This window comes from Rhopilema esculentum, chromosome 9 (assembly GCF_057945365.1).
Source record: "Rhopilema esculentum isolate cy_ngs chromosome 9, ASM5794536v1, whole genome shotgun sequence".
Lineage (NCBI taxonomy): Eukaryota > Metazoa > Cnidaria > Scyphozoa > Rhizostomeae > Rhizostomatidae > Rhopilema > Rhopilema esculentum.
This window is the reverse complement of record NC_142823.1, coordinates 11,808,873-11,817,877: the sequence shown is the minus strand read 5'-3', so window position 1 is coordinate 11,817,877 and position 9,005 is coordinate 11,808,873.

Here is a 9,005-nt window from a genome sequence, read left to right as displayed (position 1 = left end):
TGAGAAATTTAAAAATATAAATAAACTTTCGAATACACCACTTATTAAAGCTAATAGAAAAAAAGTATGATCTTCAAGAGAATAAAGGTGACCAGAATGATGACAAGAAATGGAGGCAAGTTAAGGCAGAATTCACCTGATAACTTATCTTCAGGAGACACGTTGTAAAAATCGGTCACAGAAAGTTTAGGAAGACCAGTCCTCTTGACTGTAGTGCTTCATGTATTAGTCAACGATAGGCACAAAAAAGACCTCGTTTTGACAATGAGGCTTACCACAAAAATCATTAGAGCCAATGATGACAACCTGCTATAGGAAAATCGCTAAAAACAAACTTACATTGATATTGATTATGAACTATTTACAAGAATGATAAAAATGTATTACATAAGTACTTTGATTACTTGAATTTAAAAAATGCATTGATACTGGTTATGAACTATTTACAGAGATGATAAAAACATTTAATGCATTTTAAAAAGTGTTTAAAAGTTTATCATAGTCCTTGAAGGATTCGGTTTTCATGATTTCAATTGCCAGTTCATTATAAATTTTAGCATCCATGAAGAAAAAAGACTTGCGAGCATATTCAGTCTTAATCCTGGGAAGTTTAAGCAAGCAGTGGTTATTTCTTGTCTTGAACTTTTCTGTGGTCTTGAACTTCAAAATACTGTTGAAAGATATCACGTTTCTTTGTTTATGCATTTGCGGAGGAGTTACATGCTCGGATGTCATTTGCATTTTTAATGGATGAAATTAATAAAATCAGTTCGCCTAATTTCGTTTTATTATTTTTTGTGGAGCGATCATAAAATGATTCAAGTCTTTCAGTTTGGGTGGTGGTTAGTTTCAGCTGTAAAATTCTGCAGGACGTGAATGTAGGTAGTACGTGGTACAATTTTTGCATGTTCACAGTCGGCAGCAAAAAGTTGAAGTAAAAGATTGATAAGGTGTTTCAGAGGAGCTGATACGGTACATGCAGCATCTTTTAACAAACACAGAGGCAGATTTTCAATGTCAGTTGACTTGTTTTGCTTGATAGATTCAAGGTATTTTTCGACTTCTAGATTTGACACAAGCCAAAAATTGAATTTCTTGTCAGTTCTTTTGTGTATAGGTCGTTGGGGTCTCCAGGCAAAATTGAACAAAGGAATCGCTTGTTGCTGCAAAAACCATTTGCAACCTTAGTTGCATCGTTAGTTTTTTACCTTCTATATCAAAAGAGTGTATCGATTTTCCCACTATTGATATTTTGCGTACCTGATTTGGTGTTTTCAAATACCTGATCCTTGACTGAAGATAATCTTATTAAACACCCATACGCCAAACCTAAAAATTAAACTGTTAATTTAAGTTGCCTTCCCGGAGTTTTAAGAAGCAGGATTTCTAATTTTATCACATTTTCCCGTGCAGGAATGTGTTTCCTTTTTTATATGAAATGCTTGTTTCTTGCCATGTTCTTAATATGTAAATTCAGAACAACTCCTGTTATTACAGTTTCGATTGCTACTATGAGACACGTTGTCCAGTGCATGGATGTTTGACGAAGATGCAAGGAAGGAATGGACCATTTAGCTTTGAGATGGCAAACCATCTTAAGTTCTATGCCAACAAAGTGATTCCATTCCTCAAAGAAAGAATCAGCTCTTCTGGAAACGTTGACAAACAAGGGCCTGCATGACAACTTTTGCATCTTCCATTCAGTGGTAATATCTAGAGGGACTCAGCCCACCCCAAAAAGATTCTGCATTGATCTAGCTTTACAAACTCTTCCCTGTTATTATAGAAGGGTCTAGATAAGATTTATTGGAATTTATTTTAGAAATTTCGATACTACCATTTGCCATTAGACTTAAAAAATAAATTGGAATTTCCTAATGCATATTAGTTGTAGAAAATGGATTGAGTGCATAATAATTTAACGCTCAGTGTCTTGAAATAATATCTGTGTCAACTTAAATAGCATTTCAAGGCGAAGCTGAGGTGTCAAGATTTTGGGGAAGTAGCTCAGGGAAGAAGAGTAAGTCAAATGGTACTTTTGAAAATACTTGACCCTAATACTGGCTATGTTGTTTTTACACTACAAAGCTGAAATAAAAACTTTGTCACATTCTCAATGGAATGCCAAACAATTCAGTCTCTCACTTTATGCTGAAAGCACCCTATTGATCCAAGTATATGTGGAATTTGCTTTTGTGGGGCACATGTTCCCTTCGATCACCATTCAGCCCTTTCCATAAGATCGCTTTGATTTGTCTAAAGGCATTGTAAATCAAGTTGTAAGTTCACACTCTTAAATCAACAAATCCTACACAAATGGCTTGAATCTCTAAGTTATAAGAAAATCTCTAAGTTATAAGCATAGCTATATCCAAGGACTAAGATACAACTTTTTGTGAATTCAATGGTTGAATTTTTGCTTTTTATATTACAAGGATTGTTCTAGAAGATACAGTGTTTCTACTAGTGGAGGAGGTGATGGTCTTTTGTCAATTTTCAACAAAGGCATTGATTTTTTGAGCTGCAAAAGGGGTACCAGACCGTTTCCCATGTCAGTGGAGTCACAGAGGATACAGGTTTCACATTTGTTGAACCAGAACCTGCAGGGCAAGAGCCATCGGAAATTCAACCGGCCGATTTGCAAAAAAGCAAAAACATTGAGGGTGATGATGGTATTGATGGTGACAATAGCAATGATGGTGATAATGGTGACAATGAAGACATTGAATCTAGTTTCCGTGCAATCAATATAAAACGCAAAAGCCTCTCATTTGTCCCTAAGAATAGTGCGTATGGTATTTTTTGGAAGGAGTGAAGATTGCATTCTTCTCATGTACGAAGATAGATTTACCCAGAAAACTATCAATGGTCGCAATGGCAGTACTGCCTGCTCATTCATTTCAGTCATCTTCGCTTCCTTGTTTTTAAAGGAAAAATTGAAGTTGGACCTTCTGAAGAACAGATACAAAACAAAATTCAAGAAATTCTTTGCGAAGTGAAGTGTGGCAGAAGCCTACCTCATCGATATTGCTCTATAATTAAAGTTTCTGAAAGTATGACTGAATTGTTACCATTTACTGTGAAGGAGGAAAAGCCTCTTTTAGTAAAGAAAAAACATTTCACGTCGACATTGCAAGGGCAGATAGAGTTTTTGATGTTTTTCCAGAAGCCCTTTGCAATATTATTCGCTTGCAATGAGAAATCATCTGTATTTTGCAATGATGGACAGAAGATTGGTTCTGTAGACACACATGCACATTATATTAGGGAGATTCTCTCACTCGGGACATTCCAGATGAGATGCCCTTTTTCCTTGCAAAATGTTTGAGGGTTGGGTTACTTGATGACACCTCAATCTCCATCATATCCATGCACCTACTAAATGCATCATCTGACCCAATTAATGGGCACAATGTGCTCGCAAGTGCTGGTCATATATCCCCTTGCAAAAGGATGGCAATAGTTGTGGTGTCTCAACTATTCTTATCATGTGTCTTGCAGCTTTAGATGACACAAAATTCTGCTAAGATCAAATGTCTTTTAAAGCTGCTTCTGCTACTGAAACTAAATGTGTTAGGTTCCGCTACCTACGAAACATTTTGTATTATAATGACTATTTACACGCCGTCCTAATAACATGGATCATGGAAAACAAAATTGAATTAGAAATATCCTGTGCAGACAATGCATTTCGCAATAATATGGTATTTTCGAACAAAATAGAAAATAGGGATGAAAAGGCAAACAACCTGCTTCATTTAACCGTGCAGATAGGGAGTGTAATGTAAATCTAAGCTCAGTCAAAGAATCAGAAGATACATCACAAACGTCCGAAACATTAGAATTCTAATAAGAGTCATCTTGCCTAGATAATTTTTAACTAAATGAAAAGTATCTTTCTCTGGCACGCTTAAAATCATTCCAAGTGATGTTTCGTCAGACAGTCTCAAGAGTTTTGCCTTTGTCTAGGTTACTTTCTTTTATTTTCTGGATCTCAGTTCCCAGTGATGGTATATCAGCTTCTGCTTGTTCATCACCACATACCACTCATCAGCACATTCATCAGAATGGCAGAAAGCAAGGAGGGCTCGTTCTCAAAAGTTCGTAACAGCTTCGACCAACAACTATTATTGCGTTAAGGTAGGTTGCAAGTCAAAAATCAAATATTTTAGTCAAATTAATTTTTTTTGTTCTTGGTTAGAAATTTCTTAAAATTATTCACCTTCCAGAAAATGTATTTCAATACTTGTCAGCTCTTCTTTTTGATGAAAATTTTCTAGTTCTAGCACATGCTACCTAAGGAGGTTTTAATGAAATCATGAAACGATCAACAGAAAGTAGGCTTTCTTCTCAGGCCGTTGACCATGTTTCTCTTGCCGCAAAATCATGTGACTATCTATCAAAAGATGGCTCACATTGTGAAGAATTTTATTATTAACTTCTTTCCACCAATAATATCCTCCTTTTTAGGTAATTATTCAATTTATTACCTGCACCTAGAAGCAGCCTTATAGCCTATTATGCTATCTGAGTGATTGAATTGGCTGTTAGAAAAATCTTAGGCCACTGTGGACCTGTAACAACAATCATGCTTTTTTCATTCCAACAAACTCAAGGAATTCAGACAATCGTATATTATCAATCTATGATGAATTCGTTTTCCTGTGGCTTTAGCTAAGGGAAAGGCAAAGTTTAGAGTTTCAAATGCCTCTCAAGGAGGCTGAAGGCGTTCTTACAGAAAATCTTATTTGAGTAACTTGTTAGAAACTGCACAAGTTCCAAACTAATCGCTGGGCCTAATCCTTGGTCAGAAGCATCTGAAAAGCCACATACATCAACCAGCACTAGAAAGCTTCACGTTTTTTGGAATGTCACTAGATGTTCATGAGGAATGTGAAAGTTTTGAGGATGATTGCTATTTTATTGAGCAATAGAGCTCAATGTGCACATTGATGGCAACAGTGCTTTGTCCAAAATGTTTCTCTTCTAGACTGTGATTCATCGTCATCTACAATGTTTGTTGGTTTCCTGTAAAATGTGTTGTCGTCTGTGATACTTTTGAAGATGTAATCATTGAACAGTACATGGGTGAGAGAATCGGTTCTGTTGCAACTTGGCGTGCTCTATTTGAAATTAATACGAGGGAATTTAAAGCCTTGTCATTGACCTCCTCACAGGATTACCCATTGATTATGAGATACTATCAAACTTTTGCCTGCAGTGCCAACTTGCTCCATCTAGTGGGGATGTAATCTTTGATGATTGGCTAGAAAAACATTCGGACATTGCTAAAAAACTACGCAGGGTGTTCCAATTCTATGGAAATGGATTTGGAAAAGGTCAGAACAAAAACACAAACTCAGATACACAACAATTTCATCAGATGGTGATAGTTATTGATTGATACTGATTGGTATTTTATCAATCAAGCAAAACCTATGACAATCTTGTGCAAAAGAAAGTGTCTGGTGATGCCATTCAAATTAATAAGGAAGAGTGTGTTAATCATGTGACAAAGAGATTGGGAACAGCATTACACAACTTAGTTGCCCAAAGCAAAGCACAAAAAATTTCTATTTCTGGGAGAGGAAAGTTGACAAAAGAGAAGATAATAAAAATAAAAATTATTATGGACGGGCCATAAAGGAAATGCATTGTTAATGTTTTTTCGAAATATCATTGTTATTTTCTTCAAAACTATTAGTAGAAAATGAAACATTAAGCCGAATCTTCACTGACGCTTGTTTCGTAGCGTTCACTGAAGCGTTCGTACAAAATTTCTTGCATTCCAATCTCCACTGTTTCCAACAAATTCTAGCGCGCACGAGATTCTTATAACAAAAATGGTATCTCGGCCTGATCTTTTACGATTTTTGTTTTTGAGAAGAAGAAAAATTCAGTTATATTTACATTGGAGGAGAAATCGAGCTTTAAAAAAAACATGTAAATATTGGGTGCGCAAATTATATAAAGAAAGAGATTAGAGAGGAGAATACCAATCACTTGTCAGGGAATTAAAGTTACATGATCACGAATTGTTTGTCAAATACTTTCCTATGCTACCGGAAACATTCGAAAATCTTCTCAGACTTATTGGCAAAGATCTTCAATAAACTTCCACACACCTGGAAAACCTATAAACCCAGAACAGAGATTAGCAGTAATTTTTCGATATTTAGTTACTGGGGACGCACATTGCACAATTGGCCTAAAATTCAAAATGAGTGCTACTACGGTTGGCAGGATTGTACATGAAACTTGTATTGCAATTTGGGAACGAATGCTCGAGCAAGTGTATTTAAAAATACCGTCTGAGAATGACTGAAAGAAAATTTCAGCTGAATTTAAAATTGTTGGAATTTTCCAAATGTTGTTGGGGCCATTGATGGTAAACATGTAAAAATGTTTGCCCCACCAAGAGAGGGCTCCAACTATTGTAACTACAAAAGACCCACAGCATTGTACTTATGGGTGTTTGTGACACAAGGTACAAAATTACTCTAGTTGTCATCTGTGATAGTGGCAGTGTGTAAACGAACAGCAAACTGGGATATGCCATTGAAAATAAATTACTTTCAATTCTCAAAGATGAAACAATTTCTAATTCCAACCGTGTTTTTCCATTCATTTTTGTCGCTAACCATGCAGCCATATCCCTTTACCAATCTTTCCTTGGACAAAAAGTCTTTAATTACCGTCTCAGTCTTGCCAGAAGAATAATAAAAAAACCCCTTTGGAATTGCTGCCAGTAGATTTCGTGTATTTCACCATCCTATTACTGCAAAAGTAGAAAAAGTTGTTGCAGTAACAAAAGCTGTAGTGTCCCTACATAACTTTCTTATGGTTTGTGTTGATTGTTACTGTCCAGATTCATTTGTGGATCAAGATAGTTCAAATGGTGTTATTCCTGGTGACTGGGGGCAGGATGCAAACAACATTTAAGGTCTCTCCCGGATAGAATCTGCATCATTGCTCTGATCTTGTGCGTCATCGATAAAAGTTTCCAGCTCTAATTCTTCTTGGTTGACACCAACCAACCTGATGTCAGCATTTGTAAATTGTTTTTCCCTGTGAAAAGGAATTGTTGCCTATTCTACCCAGTAAAGAACGTAACTGCAAATCAGGTTCGCTTCTACTAAATTCCAGTTAGTGTAAGAACGCCATATTGCATAGGCCTATTACGAAAATCATGACGTTCTATTGTCTTATGTTTTCCTTGAGTAATTTTGCTTAACGAAAAGTTGAAACTACTTCCATTATTCATCACGCGAATTTTCCAGAAGAACGCTGAAAAAAGCATCAGTAGAGATTGGCCTTTAAATAACAATGCTGAAATTTCCTAGCATCCAAACAACAACGTGGTGACTTTTATGCACAATTTTTCAAGTGGAATGATAGGCAAACGTTTTTGTATTGGTCATTGAGTAGGAAAGTATACCATTCAAAACATTTTTTTGTGTCAACCTTTTGTTGTATTTTAAGTTAATTAGAACTGTAACATTGTTAAAATTTCAGCATTGTTCTTTAGTGCACCAACACTGCATCCATGACCTTCAAATCTTCAATAAAATTTAAAACAACATGATGCTCAACATCTCGTTTCCAGAAATTGTCCTTTCCTCAACCAGAAATCCGCTCGAATATCAAACAATCCAATGCCTCCACTCTGAAGCTTTCAAAAATCAATTCTTCGTAAGAACAATTCGAATTTGGAATAGCCTACCGCCAGAAATTATGAATTGCGTGAGAGAAGAGAAATTCAAAGTATCAGTGACAGAATGGTTGCGTCCACGCCAGTGGGTAAAGGTAGCCTCCACCAACACATGGACCCTAGTATAAACTTATTCGAGACAATTTTTACTCTTTTGTTAGCCTTTGTTATTCCTAATTTATGATTTGTTGAACCAAAACCAAATGCAACATTTTCTCCAGATTGGTTGGATAGCCTTTAGGAGTTAACTATTGAAGATTGAAGATTGAAGATTGCACAACGGAATTGGTTGAAAATCAGAACATCTCCCGCAAAATTTCTAACAATAACAAGCTTTACAGCTTAGAAATATATTTTTGAATTCTGCCCAATGATGGAATTATTTGAATAGCCACTGACAGTTAGTGATCATAGGGGCAGAAAAATACATCTTCAGCGTTATATATGTTGATGCACCAAGCAATTTGATGGTCATTGCAGTGTTTCTGAAAGCAGCCATCTTGGAAATGGACTGTCGACTTCTGAAAACAAGAAAAATTCTCAAGGGTGTAAGCTACTTCCAACAAGACTAAGCCAAACTGCACGAATGACCCTCAAAGAATTACCATTCACCCCTCTACAAGCTGAAAACAGCCCTTTTTCACATCACTGAATCGAAAACATAGTCTTTAATTCAAAGTCCAGCTGGACTTCAAATACTGTTTCTTTGGTGGAATCCTATCTTTCTCAACTGGTGAACCCTATCTTTTTCTATTCACGATTTATCTGCATAAACAAGATATCCCAATTTTATAACCATTTGTCTATATATGCAACATACTTCTACATTCAAAGGATGATACATGCCTCTATGGCTACAATATACATATTTTATATACACTGCTACAACATATTAACACACCTTTGCTGGCATCATCCCTGGACGCAGGGGTGAGGGGGCACCCAGGTGTAAAAGAGCATACTGATCATAAGCCCCGAAATGCTCTGCCTGGTGGATTAGCTGAGGAGCTAGCAAGGACTCATAATCACAAAATATATCGTACAGATGTGTATATATATGTATAGATATATTGATATGTTTGTGTACATATATAACACTCTGTATGAAAGAGAATAAACAGTATAGAATGCCTATGCTGAAACACGCCCCTTTAATGCGGGTACAGTACTTCAATAGCATACTGGCTCCCAGGTTTCGTTCGGCACAAGACTGTGGGACAGCGCCCGGTACAGCAGGGCTGCGGTTGGTATTACACCATTTTTTCTTAGTTTTCTGACAAGCTGAGCTTGTTAT